Raw genomic sequence first — 21765 nt, 5'->3', positions numbered from 1 at the left:
TACAGGATTGATTGCTTCTGGCCTGAGGAGAGCTTCATCTCCTCTTGAGACATCTGAAGGGCTCATAATGCACAATATTTCCTCCCTATCATCTCAAAAGAAAATAGAAAATCCCTATAGAAATACATAAATAAACCAAGTCAATATGTGAGAAGATGCTGTATGTGCTGAAAACAAGATGTTAATAAACTTTAAATTTGAACTTTTATCTTAACCTACAACCTTACAGTTACTAAAGAGAACAATATATAATATAGAACTCAGTCATAATCTCCAGATTTCCACAGGTTGCTCTTGATTTTAAGATCCTTCCCATGTATGAATATATTTTCTGAACGGATTACTATAACTTCGCCTGTTACTTTGCTTACCTACTGCTACTTAGCAAACCACTCCATAACTTTGTGGCTGAAAACATCAATTTATTATTTCTGTTGGATCTGTGTCCACTAGACTTGGTGGGTCATTTGCATTTGAGGCACCTACCTCAGTTAGTGGCTGGATCTGTAGACGACTGAAGGCTCCACTGGATTGTTCATTCTCATGGCTGGCAGCTGATGCTTCCCGTCATCTGCAGGTTCAGCTGGGGTGTTAGCAGGATCAAACACACTTGGCTTATCCACGTGGCTTGGGTTCTTCATGATTTTTCAGTTGAGTTCTGCGAGGAAACGTCCCAAGAGCAAGCGTTCCGAGAGACCCAGACTTCTTATGCCTCAGACTTGGAAGTTACACAGGGTCTCTCCCACAGTATTCTGCTGGTCAGAGCAATTCACAGGCCCAGCCCAGATTCAGGATGAGGTGAAAAAGACTCCACCTCCCAATGGGGGTGTTGCAATCAACTGTGGTCATATTTAATTAACCACACTGCGCAAACTCTTTATATTCCTCACACATGGAACAGATACTCATCTCCCCTCAGGGCCCTTAAACACTCCATGCGTTTCAGCATCACGAACAGGCTTGAACTTCTGGAGGAGCTCATCCTCTCAAACACTGAGGTAGATGCACTGTACAAGTGGAGTTCCTCAGGTGTAGATCCCTGAGCCAGATTATCCCTGAGTCATCCTTTCTTTTTATGAGAAATGTCTTGTTTTTGTAGTTGAGTAGCTTTTCAGCATGCTTCCTGTTTATAGAAAGTTGAGGGACCAGAAGCTTCTATTCATTTTGAGCTACCTCTGATCTTTTTAGTTTAAGCTGCTAGATAGTGCTTCTGCCAATACAAGACTCTTAAAACGGTTTTGAGTTTCCCAGGGATATTACTGGGATTCATTCTCCTAGTTAAAAGCCCCTGCCCTAAGTCTCAGACATATTTCTGTCTTGGGAGCTAGGGTGCTATAGAAAAATATCCTTAAGTGTTTTAGAGAAACTCTGTCTATGCAAAAAGTTAAGGAGGCACACAGTTAATATCTTTAGGAGACCTTTCATCTGGATAAGGGGATCTGGGGGCACACAAGATGCTTAGAAACCTTTCCATCTTATTTCCATAGTGTAAGAGGCTCTGCCGTAAACCTTTCTTAGGTCTTAAGAAAAGGTGTTAATAGCCACACCTCGGGTCAGGAATTCATACTAAACATTTTACTGGTAGCCCCTTATGTTTGATATTTTCCCTGTAAAAAACTTCTCACAACTTTGTTGGCTAAGGGTAGTCTCATTTATTACGAGGCCGCGAGGCACGCAGCTGGCCAAGGGCGGGGCTTCGAGGCTGCGGCTTTGATGATTGGCTCCCGCAGCCTCAGGCGCTGGGCCCACCGTGCGCCTAATGCTGTTCAGACGCCGAGCGCGCAAACTCTCCTTCTTCCTGACCTCGAGTCCTGAGGTGAGGTGGAGGAGGTGGAAGAGACCGTGGGTGGATTGCTCCCTAGGCTGGAAGGGTTTTTCATCCTGACTGACATGACCAGGAGCGATTCTTTGCAGATCTTGGAGGAAAACATCTCACTCCTTAAGGCCAAAGAGATGGAAATGCACGGCATATATGCTGAAGGGGACCAGACAGATAAAGGCCTTCGTCAGGATGGCTGGGCACCTCGTCCCCTTCCTGGAAGCCCGGCGGGGCCCTGGGGCTTTCTCACAGGCCCTGGGGAGGTGGCGTGGCTCCACGAGGCTCCCCTTCCTCAGGAACAAACTGTCAGGCCGGCACCCCCGACAAAGGAGCTGCGCGCGCAGTACAGGCCTCAGGACACCCAGGAGGCAACGCTCCAAACCCGCAGCTGCCATGGGCGTTTGTGAGCTTTGTGGCCCTCCCATCAGGTACGCGGGAAGGTGAAACTCTATGCAAGAGCCGCTTGGGTGTTTTTTGTTTGTTTGTTTTGTTTTTTTGCGGTACGCGGGCCTCTCACTGTTGTGGCTTCTCCTGTCGCGGAGCACAGGCTTCGGACGCACAGGCTCAGCGGCCACGGCTCACGGGCCCAGCTGCTCCGCGGCACGTGGGATCCTCCCGGACCGGGGCACAAACCCGAGTCCCCTGCATCGACAGGCGGACTCTCAACCACTGCGCCACCAGGGAAGCCCGCTTGTGTGTTTTATTATCGACTGGATTTCTGAATTTCTTCCCTTGCTTCACCTAACAATGCGGGGCTCGGGGGAGCAGTTGGAACCCGTGCGCCCTGCATTGGCAGGCGGACTCCCCACCACTGCGCCACCAGGCGGTGCCTCAGAGATTAGCCGGAGAAGGCATTTTCCGCCCGCGTTTGGCCTGCCTGGTGTCCTAAAGGATGAGGCCTTCAGCTCCAGGCGGTGGCTGGTGGACACCGGGGACTTGGAGTTCCGTTCTTTCGGAAGGACTTTGCACGGGAATCAAGGGGAACTCGCTGGATGCCACCTGGCTGCTTGGCTCCAGTGTTGGTTGGCTTGTCTGCCAACTTCAGTGCCCACTGGCCCCATGAATCATCTCCATGAAGCTGTCGAGGTTAAAAACAAAAACACCAACACCGCTTCACCCTCCCCACCGAAAAACCCCGAAACCTAACTGTGAGAAGTGGCACAAGGAAGGGATGGATATTTAAGAGGTTCAGATGGAAGCTGAAGAACATTCCGTGACTTTTTCTCAGATTTCATGCATCAGTGCTGTCATTGAAACCTTTTGGCCAGATTCAAGGTAAGAGAAAATTGAGTAACAGGATTCTTGACCATTTTAATCTATACTTTTACAAAAAAACCTAATAATTAGATAACGAAGTCTTTCATATGTAAAACAAAAATGTTTTGATTAGCTTCTAGAAAATAAAGTGCACGTATAAATTTAAAATAAGAATTCAGTAATTTCAAGGAAAGAAAAAAACCTTTTGCTTTACGTAGTCTGGACTTTTATGAAAGCTTCAGATACTTGCTGACGTAGTAACTCAAATAACAAAAACCAATTTAGCTGTGAATTAGCTTAATGACCGTGGTCATTAAGCTATAAGATAAAGAGAATGTGAAGTAATATTAGGCTAATAAATGGTAGGTGGAAATGCAAATGATGATTGTCAATCCAATGCAATAATGACAGTTATTTAAGACTTGGTGAACTACATGTGTCTATGTGTATATACATCTTTCTCTCTCTCTCTCTCTCTCTCTCTATATATATATATATGTGTTTATATATAGATCTATGTGATTCCTTGAAAAAGTTTAATGCATCTAATTGTTTTCTTTTAAAATCAGTTATATGTGTTCTGATTGGGTAAAAGTGTGAAAAATATTGTTAGCATAATGGTATAATTTACAAAAGAGTCATTTATTTTCTTATGGAAAATCTAGTTAACTTAAATTTTCTAAATTTCCCAAGTTGACTTTTTAGTCAAGTTTTGTTGATGGTAGTGTATGTTTTCACATGTGGTTTAAAGGCAGGGAAATGTAAAAAGTATGTGTGCAATTAAATGACATTAACTGATGTATTCTGAAACAGTATGCTTTTATGGGCTTCAGGTATTGCTGAACATTATGTAAAGTTAGTTTTTCCACTTAAAATAGCTAATCAATCTAATCAGATTATTTCTGACAAACTCATAATATTAGTAACATTTTTTTTTGGTGATAGGAACCAGATTAACTTAGATTAAATTTCTAGAAAAATACTTAGGAGAAAATCTAGGTGGTCTTGAGTTTGGCAATGTGTTTTTAACTACAACACTGGAAGCATGATCCAGAAAGAGAAAAATGATAAAATATGTTTAAATAGACTTTATTAAAATTACAATTTGTGCTCTGCTAAAGATACTTCTGAGAGGCAAAAGACTGGAAGAAAATATTTGCAAATCATATCAGATAAAGGACATGTTTCCAAAACATAAAAATAACTCTTAAAATGAAACAGTTAAATTAAAAAGTTGAGAGTGGGCAAAGATGAGAACATACACCCCACTAAAGATACACAGATGGCACATAAGCATATGAAAGATGTTCACCATTTGTCATTAGGGAATTGCAGATGAAAAAAATGAGATACTACTTATTGCAAACATTTTAGAATGGCTACTCACCCCCACCCCCACCCCCCACCCCCATCCCAAATGACAATGTGAAATGCTAGCAAGAATGTGGAGGGACAGGACCTCTCATTCATTGTTGATAGGAATACAAAGTAGTAGAGCCATTTATAAGGTAATTGAGTTTCAGTTTTTCTAATTGAAAAATCCACACAAAATCCTGCATGTGAATGTTTATAGCAGTCTTATTTATAACCACCAAAAACTGGAAACCATCATGTGTCCTTTAATAAGGATTGTGGTACATCTATACAGTTGAATTTTATTCAGTAATAGAAATAAATGAGTTGCCAAGCCACAGAAAGACATGGAGGAGTCTTAAATGAATATTGCTGAGTTGAAGACAGCAGTCTGAAAAGACTACATCCTCTATGCTTACAATTATATGAAGTTATGAAAAGGCAAAACTATTGAGACAATAAAATAGTGGTTACCAGCGTCTTGGGGAGAGTTGGGAAGGATAGATAGGTAGAGAACAGAGGATTTTTTAGGCAGTAAAACTATTTTGTATGATGCTGTAATGGTGGATATATGGCATTACACATTTGTTAAACCTCAGAGCTTTATAGCACAGAGTGAACCTTAATGTATGTATGTTTTTACATCACTTAGAAAGTCAGGGGATCTGAGTTTTTAATTATAAATTTTTATAATTTAATTATGATTTTTAATTATAAAATTAAAGTCTATTTTTTAAAATCTTAAAAAAAAGAACATATATGGCTATGGAAGGATTGCCTTACTGGAGATATGCTGATTTGCTAGGGTGCTAGTGGATGATACTTCTCTGTTTACTTCTGCAGTTTTAGTTCTTCACTGTCTTTACGGGAACAAAAGTTGGTTACTTTGGTTAATGATATTAAGTATAATCATTTAAAAAATATGAGAGGGTATACAGTTTGTTGTGAAAGCCTGAAGGAAATTCATTTGCTAGTAACAAGTTTGTAATATATTTTAAAAAAAGAAATGTATTGGGTGTTGACAAAGTTAGGTGGTTGGGTCACGTTTTACAGGTTAATCTATACTATGGGAAAAAGTTTGTTACTCCTTTAATGCAAACTGCTACATGGGTTATATGCAGAGTGAAATAAGAATTGTTTTCTTTCTGTTAAAATGACAGATATGTCTTTAATAATATATCCTGTTCATTACATGAAAATGCAGAAAAAATAGATATACCATAGTCAGGTAGATGAAGTTCCTTATACCACCAAAATGTTCTCACTGGAAAGCCTATTACTATATGTGCCTTTGTTTTCATTCTTGTCAATCACTAACAAAATTTCTTCCCTTTTGTAAAAGCTAGAATTCCTAATAATTATTATCTGTTCTCTTCACTTAAAATATTGTCAATTTAATCCAAAACTGAAACCATTTCTTCTTCTAGATACTTAAGGGTATGACCCTGTCTTATATCCTCTAATAAGTCTTTTTGATACTGGCTTTCTTAAGTGCAAATTTAAGAACTCAAATTCAGAATAATAAAACTGTTAGATTTTTTCACACTCATACTGCCTTTGAGATTTTCCAGACAGCTGGTTGACACCAAATATTTTTTTCTCTTTATAAAAGAAGAGATAAAAAATTTATGTATGCTTGGTGGTCTCTGTATTTTTAATTCGTTTAAAATATACAGAGAGCTGTGCTACTTACGAAGCCTTCACTCTGTAGACTATTGGTGAATCAAAAGGAGGAACTCAAAACAGGGTCCCTAGGATAAGTAGATTACCAGTGGTACTTTAAAAATATTTCAGCAGTTATGCCCCTTTCAGGATGGATAAAAGCACAATCATGTTCATGTATAATGACTGTCAGTAGTTGTCATCAAATTGATTTATAAATTTATTTTGTAATCTTGTCAATTCATGACAAGCTCAACAAATACTTTATGAGATGAATTAGAAGTCCCTAGAGATTTGTCAATATCTCATTGTTCACAATACTTTCTTACTCTCAGGATTATCATTGACTTCATTATTAAAAATGGATTGTTACCTCTATAGAAGATTCCAGTCTTCTCCTTTCTGAAATTTCCATATATTATAATAAGTTAACCAGAAACTTTCAGTCTCATTATTGACAGTTGATTTCTGCTTTTCCCTTACACTTGTCTACAGGGCCCTGAATAATTATTTTGGGAGAAGTTTCGAAAGAATAATAGTCTCAGTAAAGAGCATTACCAGCTACTTTTGACTAGTCATATTTCAGGGAATAGATGCATGGGCAGGTTTCTCAAGTTTGAGCTGATATTGTCTCTATAAAGGGATCCTTTTCATTCTATGGAACCAAGTCAGGATTTCCAAGACTCAGTCTAGTAGCTGATAACTAACACCCCTTTCTTTTCTTCTTTAGCTATATCTAAACATCAATTTCACAGACTATATTTGTATAAACTGTAATGAAATACTGTCTAAATAGTTTCTTGTTCAAATTGACCCTGTACAATTCAGAAAATACAACATATAGAAATACTTAAGTCTGAATTAATGAATCAATAGGAAAACTTAAGAATAGTGACTCTGAAGAGTGGAAATATATAGTTAAATTTGCCTTACCTACAAAATTACTGGGATCTATAGTTAAAAGTGAAACAAAGTACTTTTACTGGTACCCTTATTATTCATGACCATGTGGTTATTTACTAAATTCATTAAGAATCCATGTTTCAGAAAAGAGCTGTACTTTATTTGTGTCTTTGGTGCCTAAATGTCCTTTCAGAAAACTAGCATAGTATATGTTCTATAGCTAATGAAAACCTATGCTTGCAGGTCATAATGAATATTTCCTCCTCACAGGTCAAGTACACTCAAAAACGTGTTGATTTAAAAAGTAAGTAAATAAAAGGATATCCTATCATAGATGGTTAGTTCCTGTAGGCAAACTCAGTATAAATAAATCATCTCATTCTGTCTGTAACCTTGAAGTAGTTAATACAAGTTTATGAAGGCTATAAAAATGATTTCTGGCATATAAATGTGATTGAGATGTGATTCAATCAACATAGCTTTAGGGTATCCCGAGACAGATGTTAACTGTCAAGCCCTAGTATTGTCAAGTGTCATGCTCTTCTACTTTTGTTAACCAAGACACAGGGTTTTTATGTATTAATCATTGTATCTCATGGCATCCTTGGGAAAAAAAAAAGAGCCAGAAACACAAAGCATAAAATGAATGACATTGAAACAGAAAATTGCTAAATACAGTTAGGTGATCAAATCATGCTTTAGAGGCAGAACTTAACTTTCAAGGAGGTATACAGCAAATTGACACCATGCCTTGTCACCATAATTGGTAAGCATGGCTATAACATCCCCCTGTCAAAAGTAAAAAAAAAAAAAAAAAGAAAACTTGTACCTTGAGATAAATAATAATAAAAATATCAACTACATAAAAACAGGGTTTTATCATATTTGGACAAACAAGAGATGTACTTTATCTTTAGTATCAAATAGTAAAATGCCTTATGAATGTTTTCTGAAACAGTGTTCTGACGCCCTAAAATTTCCTTCCCCCATTACTTTACCAGGCTCTTCCCTATTCATGTGAAATCTTTTCTTTCCTACAAAGAGGCTAGAGGCTTTTCTTTGATGCTCCCAGTATATCTTGTGCATACCTTTATTAATATGATTAGCATTTTGATGTAAATTCTCAACTTCTCTTTCCCTCATTATATTATAAACTTGATGAGGATTATATCTTGTTGGTACGTGTCCCCAGTGAATGAATCCTACTCTCAACAAATGTATGTTTAATTGAATTATCTATTGGTAGATTTTTTTGATAATTTATTTTCTTTCTCAATATTTTCTTCTTTTTCGCTTACTTATTCATATGGGGCATATGACAGCTCATTGTCACCTTCTAAGAGGTCTTTCTGGTCATAGTGTTTTTATGCACACTTATCCCCTACTGTTTTAACTGAACATTGAGAACGTTTTAAAATGAAAGCATTGATAGGATGGACTCTGTGACAAATAATAAATTATTACTTTTGTCTATTTGAAAGCATAACTGCATGATAAAATACAATTCTTTACCAAGCAAGGATTCAAATTTCTATATAAGCCTGTTTATTTATATTTTTTCAAATGAGAACAGTAGGATTTTATTTGACTTAATTTGTGCCATCTTGAATACATTTAATTATGCATCTGTGGTTTAATTATCATCAGGAAGTTAAAGAACTTGTGCAACAACAGCATAATTGAGAAATGAATACTAGAATGCCCTAGAAAATCTTCACTGGGCAGATTCCAGGATTTTCACTTAAAAATGGCACAGATTGGATTAAACAGCAAGAAAAAGCAAACAAACAACAAAAAAACTTCGGTCGACTGCCGAGAGGTTGTACTCTTCTAAAACCTGCATTACTTAAAGTATGGTAAAATAATTTTCAGTGCACTCTACAACAGTGGATTATTTATACAGTTCCCAAATGAAAAATTTGTGAAACTTAAATTAATGCATATGTCCAGGTTCCTGTAAACTAAATAACATTTGATTGGGTGATTAAATCTACTCATTTACTTGGTAAGTGGAGTATCAAAGTCGGGCAGTATATGAGTATACTAATAGCAAGAGACAGTGAGTGTCCAGTTTCTTTTTCACACACGCACACACACACTTTTATACACATTAAGACTTCTGTCCTTCAAAAAATCTTTTCATCTCTTATGCAGCAGAGCTTCAGTCTGTTGATTTGTTGCTTGGCACTTTGACTTGCTCCTGCTACTTGCTAGCAATTGCAAAAACATTCCCTCTCTTAATCATGCAGTGCGATTCTAGTGACTAACCCCAAACTCACCTGCAACCTCCCTTCCAACCTTGCTATTACGTTTGCCAAACCATCGGCTTTCTTCTCCATGTCCCACCTTTTCACATACCCCATGAGTATTTGTGAGGTGATGAGATTGATAGAAAGTTTGATTCCCCAATAAAACATGATTTCAACTTCCCTCCATGAGCCCCCACGCTTAAAATTTGGCAGTAACTGTGGTAGGTATAGATGTTTAAATGTTTGTTTTCACACTACCAACTGTTTCTACTTTGAAAACCTTTTTGAGGTTCCCCTTGGAAGTCTTAGGTGGATGTTTTTCAAACTCTGTGAAAAGGTGGAATCTCTTTTCCACATAAAACATTCTGCAAAATTCCACTATGCAAAAGAAGAGCAGAGCTGTGTTGACAGCAGTGATTTTGTTGATAGAAACACTAGCATTCTTGTATTTTCATCACCCAACAAGGAGGAAGTGACTCATTCATGATGCATTTCCAACACCACTAACAGTGCTTGCCATACATTGGAGATCAAAAACCACTAGTCGAACACACACAAATGAGTTTTTAAATCTCGGGTTTTCATAAAAGCCACTTGTGTAAAATAAAAACAGTGTGATTCCTTATGATAAACTTTATTGAATACATACAAATTAATATACAAAGCATCAAGTCACTGGTATTTTATTTGCATTTAGTTTTAATGTCTCCACATACAAATTATATTCTAGAAAAATACTGTAGCATTAGAAATCTAAGAATATTTTTAGGTTCCTCTGTTACTAGTCCCTTTATATACTATTAGGTTGGCCAAAAAGTTCATTTGGGTTTTACTGTAAGATCTTACGGAAAAACCCAAATGAACTTTTTGGCCAACTCAATGTTTCAGTGATTCACTTTATAATACCTAAACTGACTAAAATCTTACACAGCTGGGGAATACTTTTATATGTTCTGTGAACATCTGTCCAGCTTATATTTACGGAAACACTCCCATGAATGTTTATCTGGGTAGTATTTTTGAAATTGCCAGTGGAAAAAAAGGTGTTTAATGAAACAATGGAATCTGGATTCTTGAAATTTAAATTTAGAGGAAAAATGTTGAAGAGATTGTAATTGAACCATAATGGTAAAATAGGTTGAACTAAGCTATAAGCTCTTCACACATTTAATTTCTTTTTATGAAAATAGGCCCAATATTCTAAGAAAAGAATCATAGAATAAAAATAACGAGTAAAATCATTTATTCCATTTCTCTGCATCACCAGTCCCATCTGTGGCTGTCATATTCTCTACAAGTGTGTCTTTCCTCTGCCAGACTTGAGGGCACAGCTTTTTCAAGGTAAATCATGATATGTATCTGAAGAAAAAGTATCACGTTCTCACATTGTGATGAGTGTAGAAAGCTTCATTTGAATTAAAAATATATTTAAATAGGCAATATCTATTTTTAAATCTTTTCTCATCTCTGATGCTTCCAGTTGCAAATTCATGGGATAACAGTGCCTCTGATGTGGATAAAATACTTGATATTTAACAATTTTTCAGAAGGATTAGGACCATCCATGTCAAAACTAAAAAGTTGGTAAGACTTGTGGTTGGCTGCCTGATGCCCTTCCTAGACCCTTTTGTCCCTTATATCCCTTATTTTTCTTCTGGTCTACTTTTTTTTTCCATTTTACACTTTTATAATTTAGTAAAGGGAAAAAACCTGGACATTGTGCAAAGATCAACAATTGGAGTCTGACAAAGAAAAACCTGCCTCAAGAGAAGTGACCTCTCATTCCAGGTTTTGTTCTGGAAACTGGTAGAGAAAAGAAGGATCTGACAATGGAATACCACCTAATGTAAAATGTTTTCTGGAAAAAAATCAGCATATTCATCACAGAATAATATATCTTATTATAAAATGGGAATTTTTTAATAAATAGGAAGCAATTAAGTTAATCTAAATGCCAGCTGGCCTAAGAGCAAATAACCTTAATTAAATACGACATATTCATTTAAAATTCATATTTGTCAGCTATATTTCATTTATACTTCATTGGTTTTATTTATCTTTGAAATTTTATATTCTTTTAAATATTATTTTACCAACATAAGTACTAAAATATGTGGTACTGGGCTTCCCTGGTGGTGCAGTGGTTGAGAGTCCGCCTGCCGATGCAGAGGACATGGGTTTGTGCCCCGGTCCGGGAAGATCCCACATGCCGCAGAGTGGCTGGGCCTGTGAGCCATGGCCGCTGAGCCTGCGCATCCGGAGCCTGTGCTCTGCAATGGGAGAGGCCACAAAAGTGAGAGGCCCGCGTACCGCAAAAAAAAAAAAAAAAAAAAAAAAAAAAGATGTGGTACTTATATAACTTATCAAGTATATCCCTTCTTATGAGTGCTTCTATTTAATTTTTATTTTTATTTTATGCCTTTTTGCAAGCTATCTACTCTAAGCCAATTACGATGCATGCATTATTTTACCATTTGAATTATTCTCTTAGAATACATTCTAAAAATTAGATTACTAGAGTAAATAGTATGGAAATTTTCTATGGTTTGTTATGTTTCAAAATTACTATTGTAAAGTTTGCAATATTTTGGTTTACTGAGTAAAAATCAACAATTTGTTTACTCAGTAAACAAGTAAATCTTAAAAATATAATTGCAAGAGAATAATTTCTAAGTTCCCTCACCTCCTTATATAATTTAAACTTTTTAATCAAGCCTGGAAGCATAGAAGTTTCCATCACAAGGACAGCCTAGCGATATTACAGGCATCTTTGACAGGTTATGCTTTCCAAAAACACAAACTAAGACCCAGTAGATAAAGTCCTGCAGTTCTCAATTCTCTTTGTGCAAAAGTATTTAATTCTCCTTATAACATGGTGCTATTTCTCTTTTCCCCTACTTAACCAGCTCTCAGAACACTTTGCAGCAAACAACCCCTCTTATTTCTGTCTTCAAAGATGCTTTTCCCCTCTTACATTGTAAAAGGAAAACCTGCATATTTTTAAATATAGAGTAATTTAATTCTCTCTAATTAAATGGGTTGAAGATATTTGCATACATTTTGCTCAGTGGGACAAAACACATACATTCTCTTGCTCTTTCTCTCTTTTTCTGTCTCTTTTTACATATTACCTTTATATTCATCTAAAATTTATTTGGCTGAGGTACAAGGTGCAGTCTTAACTAGATTTTTCTCCCTCCTACTCCTCCCATGAGCAAATTACTAGCTAATCACCACAAAATCATTGTTAATTGTTGCTTTTCTTTGCTACTCGTTCTTTCCCTCAAAATGAAATTGGCTTCATTTTTGTTTTTCTGTGTATAAAGTTATTATTTATTTGAAAACTTAAATAGGGAAAATCCATATATCCCCCAGATATCATCACACTGCTTCTCCAGATATCTGAGGGCAGTGGGTAGAATAAATTGCTTAAGTAACTTTTGCATGCAAGAACATGATGTAGGGACATCTAGGTTAACTCCAGGTGTGCTTAGACAATTTGGTTTAATAGTACTCTGAAGGATGAGCCCAAATTTGTGTTAACTTTTTAACCATTTCCCTTTTATAGTAATTTAGGTAGTTGCTAAGATTTAGTGATAATAAACAATGACATTTGTTATTTCAGATGTATCTTTAGGGTCGAAGTGGAGTAGAAATGGAATTGTCAGATCACAGTTATATGCTATTTTTAATTTTGGTAGATTACTGATGATTTGCACTCTGTAGAGGCTATACAAATGTAATTTTTCACTGACATCTGAGTATGCTTGGCAAGCATATTATCAAACTTTAAAATTCTGATAGATACAGTGATACCTGTTTCCATTTCTCTCATTTTGGATATTATTTAGTATCTTTTCAGTATTTTTAGGAGCCAGTGGAATTTTATTTGTCTCTTTTTTATAAATTGTATGTTTTTGTCTTGCCCATTTTTTATTTGGCTCCTTATTGGTCTTTTAATGGTGCTTTACCTTAGCTTCTTATAAATTTAGGGAATTATTCCTTTGTGATATTAATTATAAACTTGTACCATTTATTTTGTGTTTATCTTTGTTTATGGGTGTTTTGAAATATATAATATTTTAATATAACAAAATTTATGAATCTTTTATATTTCAGAGTTTCATGTCATATTTCACATTCTGAATTTATATGTTAAAAGTTCTCATATTTGTCTAACGTTTATATACAATTAAAAAATTTAAATTGTTGATCCTCTTGGAATTTATTTTTTATTTTATTTTTTATTTTTATTTATTTATTTTTTGTAGTATGCGGGCCTCTCACTGTTGTGGCCTCTCCCGTTGCGGAGCATAGGCTCCAGACGTGCAGGCTCAGCGGCCATGGCTCACGGGCCCAGCCGCTCCACGGCATGTGGGAACCTCCCGGACCGGGGAACAAACCCATGTCCCCTGCATCGGCAGGTGGTCTATCAACCACTGCGCCACCAGGGAAGCCCTGGAATTTATTTTTTGATTAAAGAATGTGGGATCACAAATGAAGCAACTGTCAAAGGATTAATCTCCAAATTTTACAAGCAGCTCATGCAGCTCAATATCAAAAAAACAAACAACACAATCCAAAAATGGGCAGAAGACCTAAATAGACATTTCTCCAAAGAAGATATACAGATTGCCAACAAACACATGAAAGGATGCTCAACATCATTAATCATTAGAGAAATGCAAATCAAAACTACAATGAGATATCACCTCATACCAGTCAGAATGGCCATCATCAAAAAATGTACAAACAATAAATGCTGGAGACGGTGTGGAGAAAAGGGAACCCTCTTGCACTGTTGGTGGGAATGTAAATTGATACAGCCACTATGGAGAACAGTATGGAGGTTCCTTAAAAAACTAAAAATAGAACTACCATATGACCCAGCAATCCCACTACTGAGCATATACCCTGAGAAAACCATCATTCAAGAAGAGTCATGTACCACAATGTTCATTGCAGCTCTATTTAAAATAGCCAGGACATGGAAGCAACCTAAGTGTCCATCGACAGATGAATAGATAAAGAAGATGTGGCACATATATACAATGGAATATTACTCAGCCATAAAAAGAAACAAAATTGAGTTATTTGTAGTGAGGTGGATGGACCTAGAGTCTGTCATACAGAGTGAAGTTAAGTCAGAAAGAGAAAAACAAATACTGTATGCTAACACATATATATGGAATCTAAAAAAAAAAAATGGTTCTGAAGAACCTAGGGGTAGGACAGAAATAAAGACACAGTCATAGAGAATGGACGTGAGGACCCAGGGAGGGGGAAGGGTAAGCTAGGACGAAGTGAGAAGGTGACATGGACATATATATACTACCAGATGTAAAATAGATAGCTAGTGGGAAGCAGCCGCATAGCACAGGGAGATCAGCTCAGTGCTTTGTGACCACCTAGAGGGGTGGGATAGGGAGGGTGGGAGGGAGGTGCAAGAGGGAGGAGATACGGGGACGTTGTATATGTATAGCTGATTCACTTTGTTGTAAAGCAGAAACAAACACACCATTGTAAAGCAATTATACTCCAATAAAGATGTTAAAAATAAATAAATAAATTCCAGGCAAGTGAGGCCAAAAAAAAAAAAAGTGGGATCTATCCAATTTTTTTCCATACGTCTTTCCACTTCACTGAACACTGTTAATTGAATAATCTGTTTTTATAATTGAAATTTGATATGGTCTTTTTTTATTTGTTCTTTTTGTTTGTTTGTTTGTTTTGCGGTATGTGGGCCTTTCACTGCTGTGGCCTATCCCGTTGCGGAGCACAGGCTCCGGACGCGCAGGCTCAGCGGCCATGGCTCACGGGCCTAGCCGCTCCGCGGCATGTGGGATCTTCCTGGACCGGGGCACGAACCCGTGTCTTCTGCATCAGCAGGCCGACTCTCAACCACTGGGCCACCAGGGAAGCCCTGATATGGTCTTTATAATGAATTAAATTCCAATATATTTGAAATTATTACCAGTTCTCTATTCTGTCTCATTTCTCTGTATACGTACACTGCCTGAATAATTATAGCGTTATATTATATATTGTATTTAAATATAGGGAGGGCTACTTTCCCCTTATTATTTTATCGACTGAATATTTCTCCTGATTTTTAATTTTTTAATAGTATTGAGATTTTCCTTTCCCTCTGCTTTCCCTATCCCCTTCCCAACTTGTATCAACTCCAGATATTATGCTGAGATAATATTTCTTCATTTATGGATTCAGTGTCTTGATCTCTACACCACTCAAAGTAATGTGTTTATTAATTCAGAATTTAACAATTTCTCACTTTACTTTTTATATTCTATCATTTGCATGACACAGTTGAGTTTGCTTTCTATTTGAAGCATTGTCATTAACACTGTTTGGTTTGTTTGTTTTTCCTGTGGTGATGAATTGATCTCATTAGTTTTGCAGAAAGAAGAAACATTACTACTCATATATTGCAGCTTCGTCATTTTATCTATTCAATAAAATGTGTATCATTCCCCTTGAAGGCATTCATCTTGAAACTGTCAGTGAATTTCTGGTTTAATTCAAACCTGTTGAATTTTAGACCAGTTGCCCATTTTTGTAATGGGATTTCTGGGAAATTTAAATGTTCCTCTTTATTAATACCATCCCCCTTTTAAGTATGTTATCACTAACATAATTAAACATACTTCCCTAAATAGTTGTGTTGGAAACTAACTTAAGCCAATTGCTCTTTAGTGATTCTCTCACAATATTATATCAGATTATATTGAAAATAAAATCATTTATTAAAGAAGTACTTATTAACAAGATGGCACAGAACAGTTTGTAAAACCTCTTTTAAGTTTGGTATAAGTCTCTGTTCTCTCTTCTTTTAAGTGCAATGACCACTAACTTGAAGTCAAGGGATATCTGACAACACTCCAGAGGCAATATGCTCCTGTCCTTATAATTGACATTAGGTAACCAGAAATCCTTCAGAGTGAGATTTATTCAGAAATCAAACTTGGGTCACTATTTTTAAGATTAGAGACTACAGGTGTCACAGTCTCTGATGTAACTACCCAAGGCACATATTGTGAATATACTACTTTCATCAATGAAAACCCATTTTTAAATACAATTTCATTTTTTAGAGCAGTTTTAGATTCACAGCAAAGTTAAGCAAAAAGTGCAGAGACGTTCCACATACCCCTTGTCTCCACAAAAGCACAGCCTCTCCCATTATAACTTCCTGCGTAGGGTAGTACATTTGTTTAAGTAGATTAACCTACATTGACACATCATTATCACCTAAAGTTCATAGTTTACATTAGGATTAAATTCTGGTGTTGTCCTTTCTGTAGGTTTTGACAAATGTAATATGACACGTATCTACATTTATAGTATCATAAATAATAATTTCACTGCCAGAAATATCTTCCACACTCTGCCTGTTTATCCTTCCCTGCCTCCTAATCCCTGGCAACCACTGATATTTTTACTGTCTCCATAGTTTTGTCTTTTCCAAAATGTCCTATAGTTGGAATCATACAGCAGCTAGCCTTATCACAATGGCTTCTTTCACTTCGTAATGTGCATTTAAGGTTCCTTCATGTCTTTTCATGGCTTGGTAGCACATTTCTTTTAGTGCTGAATAATATTCCATTGTCTGGACATACCAAAGTTTATCCATTCACCTAGCGAAGGTCATCTTGGTTGCTCCCAAGTTTTGGCAATTATGAATAAAGCTTCTGTAAACATCTGTTTTTTTGTGTAGACATGTGTTTTCAATTCCTTGGGGTAACTACCAATGAGTACAATTCCTGTATTGTACAGTTAGAGAATATTTAGTTTTGTAAGAAATCTCCAAACTGTCTTCCAAAGTAGTTGTATCAGTTTGCATTTCCACCAGCAATAAATGAGAATTCTTGTTGCTCTACATCTTCATCAGCATTTAGTATTATTAGTGTTTTGGATTTTGGCCAGCATAACAGGTGTGTAGTGATATTTCAGTTCCAGTTTGCAATTCCCTGATAATGTATGATGTGAAGCATCTTTTCATGCTTGTTTGCCATCTGAATATCTTCTTTGGTGAGGTGTCTGTTAAAACCTTTGCTCATTTATTATTTGGGTTGCTTGTATCTTATTGTTGAATTTAAAAAGTTCTTTGTTTATGTTGCATAACAGGTTATCTCTATGATCCATTTTGAGTTAATTTTGTGAAGTGTTGTAAGGCCTGTGTCCAGGTTCATTTTTTTGCATGGGAATGTCCAGCTGCTTCAACATCATTTGTTGAAAAGACTTTTTCTCATTTGCCGAAAATCAATTGTATTTATTTTGGTCTATTTCTGGGCTGTCTATTCATTTCCATTGATATATCTTGTCTTTTGCCAATGCCACACTGTCTTGATTACTGTAGTCCTATAGTCAGTCTTGAAGTCAGGTTGTGTTTGTAGTCTGATTTTGTCCTTCTCCTTCAGTTTTGTTGGCTAGTCTGGGTACTTTGCTTCTACATACAAATTTTAAAATCGGTTTGTCAACATCCAAAAAAATGACTTGCTAGGATTTTGTTTGGGATTACATTGAATCTATAGATTAAGGATGAACTGACAGATTGACAATATTTACTCTTTAATGCATAAACATGGACTATCTCTTCATTTATTTTGTTCGATTTCTTTCATCAGAGTTTTTGTAGGTTTTTTATATTGTTCTTGTACATTTTTTCTAGATTTATATCTAAGTACTTCGTATTTGAGAGTGTTAATGTGAATAGTATTGTGTTTTTAATTTGAAATTTTGCCTGCTCATTGCTGGTATATAGGAAAGTGATTGACTTTTATATGTTAACGTTGTACCCTGCAACCTTGGTATTATAATCACTTGTAAGTTCAGGAATTTTTTTGTCTATTATTTGGAATTTCTACAAAGAGTATCATGTCATCTGCAAACAAAACAGGTTTATTTTTTACTTCCCCATACATATACCTATACCTTTATATACCTATGTATATACATGTATGTACATGTATATATACATGTATATGTATGTATACATGTATATGTATCTATACATATACATAGATATATACATGTATATATCTATGTATATGTACATATACCTATGTATATATGTATGTATGTATATACCTATACATACATATACCTTTTCTTTCTTTCTTTTCTGGTCTTAACTGCATTAGCTAGAACTTCCAATACAGTGTTGAAAAGGAGTGGTGAACAGGGACATCCTTGCTTTGTATCTGATCTTAGTGGAAAAGCTTCAAGTTTCTCAGCCTTAAGTAAGATGTTAGCTCTATGTTTTTCTTAGATACCCTTTATCAAGTTGAGGAAATTTCCCTCTATTCCTAAATTACTGAGAATTGTTATCATGAGTGAGTGTTGAATTTTGTCAAATGCTTTTTCTGGATCATTGATATGATCATGTGATTTTTCTTCTTTAGTCTGTTGATACGAATGATTATATTAATTACTTATTGAATGTTGAGCTAGCCTTGATCAACAGCCTTGCTTCACTTATCCGAAGTGGGATAAATACCAGTTGATCACAGTGTATGACTCTTTTTATACGTTGTTGGATTTGATTTGCTAATTTTTTGTTGATGATTTTGTTTTTATATTCATTGAAGATACATGTCTGAACTTTTCTTGTAATGTCTTTGTCTGGTTTTGGTATTAGTATAATACTGGCCTCAGAGACTTAGTTAGGAAGTATTCCCTCTGCTTTAATCTTCTGTAAGAGAGTGTAGAGAATTGGTGTAATTTCTTCCTTAAATGTTTGGTAGAATTCAGTGAACCCATCTGGACCTGGTGCTTTCTGAATTAGAAAATTGTTGATTCAATTTCTTCAACAGATACAGACTTACTCAGATTGTCTGTTTCTTCTTATGTGCGTTTTGGTACATTGTATCTTTCAAAGAATTTGTGCATTTCATCTGGGTTATCAAATTTGTAGCCATAGAGTTGTTCATAGTATTCTTTATCATTTTTATATCTTTGAGACCTGTAGTGATGTACCCTCTTTCATTTCTGATATTGGTGATTTGTTTCCTCTCTCTTTTTTGTTTCTTCAGTTAGCCTGGCTAGAGGCTTATCATTTTATGGTCTCTTCAAAGCACTGTTTTTTAGTTTTATTGCTTTTCTCTATTTTCTGTGTTCAATATCATCAATTTCTGCTCTAATTTTTATTATTTCTTTTCTTCTGCTTACTTCGGATTTAATTTGCTCTTTTTTTTCTAGTTTTCTAAGGTGGAAGCTTAGAATATTGTTTTTAGATCTTTATTTATTTTTAATAGATGCATTTAAAGGTATAAATTTACATCTAAACACTGATTTTGCTGTATCCCATAAATGTTGGTAAATTGTATTATTATTTCAATTCAATTTAAAATGTTTTAAAATTTATCTTGAGATTTCTTCGATTCATATGTTATTTAAAAGTGTGTTTTTTAAATCTCTAAGTATTTAAGGATTTCCCAGTTCTCTTTCTGTTATTGATTTCTAGTTTAGTTCTCTTGTGAAAATTCCTTGTTAACATACTTTATATAAATGAAATACAACTAAATTCACACCAGAAAATCTGTTTCTGACTTTTACTATAATAATTAGAGAATCCTCTAATATTGACTGAGATATGGAGAACTAAAATACTGGAAGTAATCAGACTTGGTTGTGGCATTTCTCATTAAATGCCACACAACCAAGCCTGGGGTTGTCAAAGAAAAATTGTACTGGACAGAGTTAAACAGTCAAGGAAGATTTTATTGAAGACTATTGCAATAGAGGTCAGGACTATTGCCATAGAAGAGAGAAATTGAACTCAACTCCATTGCAACAAAAGTTGGGAGAGTTTTTAATGCCTGGTGTGATCTATCTAGTGGAAAAGTGCTAGAGGAGTTAGTGGGGAGGTTGGTCAATGTGATTAAGCCATCTGTGTTTGCTAATGGGAGTTTTACTGAAGTCAGGCTCCTATCCTCCCCAGAAGACTTGGACTTTGGGGCACTATCTTGCTTGATGATTACATTTCAAAGGGATGGATCCCGGGTCCTTGAGAAAGAATTCCTGGGTAGTAAAACTGACAAGAGGCTGGGCAAAGATTTACATTTCAAACGGGCAGAAAAAGAATTTATAATTGTAAGTTTTGTAAAACAAGTACTTTAAGAAAAGGGACATCAGGGACTTCTAGTGAGGAAGAAACCTGCCTAAAGTTTAGTCAAGTTGAGGGAATGTTAAGGACATCTTGGTTAGGTATAAACTCTTGATAAATAAAAACTGGCTTCCTAAATTGTATATCTTTTATAGAATATAATATATATGTCCCACTGCCTATGCTTGTGTGTTTTAAATTAAGTTACCAATATTTTAACTTAGTGCTCGGCAAATACATTTTCTGAATCTTTCCTTGTTGAAAACTATATAAATTTTTGCCTCACACTAGATTGGTAGTTTGGTTTTATATAGAATTCTAAATTTCATTTTTCTTGAAAATATGAAGAATTTGCTCTATTTGCTTTTAACATTTGCTTTTAAATAAGTAATTTCTTGATTACTTATAAGAAATATGATGATTATCTGGTTCTTATTTTTAAGGATCAAGACTTATTTATTCATTTTTATTTGCTGTTTAAAATTCATGATGTGGCTGTCTCTTTTAATATTATATATATATATGCATATATGTGTATATATATATTCTTCTCAATACTCAGAGAACATTTTTCAATATGAAGAATTATATTTCTTGAACATTTCTAATGGTTTCCTTTTTTCCATTTAAAAATATACACTTTGTGGATATTAGACTGCTTTATTTTATGTATTTTTGCTTTCGTTGTTTCTCACATTTTCTTCTTGTGACTTTTTAAACAGCATATTGATAATTTCTATGAATTTATCATCCAGATTAATTAGCCAGTGTCATGCTATTTGTTTTCTGGTTGCAATATAAATATAAGTCACACCAAATCTGCTAACTGTGTGTTTTTTAATCCTCACTAGTTTGTTGAATCATTCTTTTATCTCCTGCAGTCAGGTTTCATGTTCTTTTATTTTAGCTTCTTTCATATGGTAATTTTTCTTATCTTTTTCTGATGACCTCATTGCTCATCTGTATTAGCAATAAAGAATTGATTTGGATAATTCACATTTCTAAATTTGTTTTTCCTGATCAACACCTCCTAGAAGTAAGAATGATACATGAATGCTCTGCAGCACCATGATGTAAAGAATGCGTGCTATGGGCTAACTTGTGTCCTCTCCAAATTCATATGACAGATTCCTAAGTCCTAACTCCTAGTACCTTGGAAAGTGACTGTATTTAGACATACAATCTTTAAAGAGTTAAGTTAAAATAAAGCAATTACTTTGAGCCCCAATCCAATATGAGTGTTGTCCAACATGAGAAAAGGACATTTGGACATAGCCATGTACGGTGGGAAGACAATATGACACAGAGATGAAGGGCCATCTACAAACCAAGGAGACAGACCTGAGAAGAAACCGACCCTGCTGACACTTTGATCTCAGACTTTTATCCACCAGAAT

Source organism: Stenella coeruleoalba (assembly GCF_951394435.1).
Source record: "Stenella coeruleoalba genome assembly, chromosome: 12".
NCBI lineage: Eukaryota > Metazoa > Chordata > Mammalia > Artiodactyla > Delphinidae > Stenella > Stenella coeruleoalba.
The sequence above is the reverse complement of the archived record's forward strand: the minus strand, read 5'-3'. Positions refer to the sequence as shown.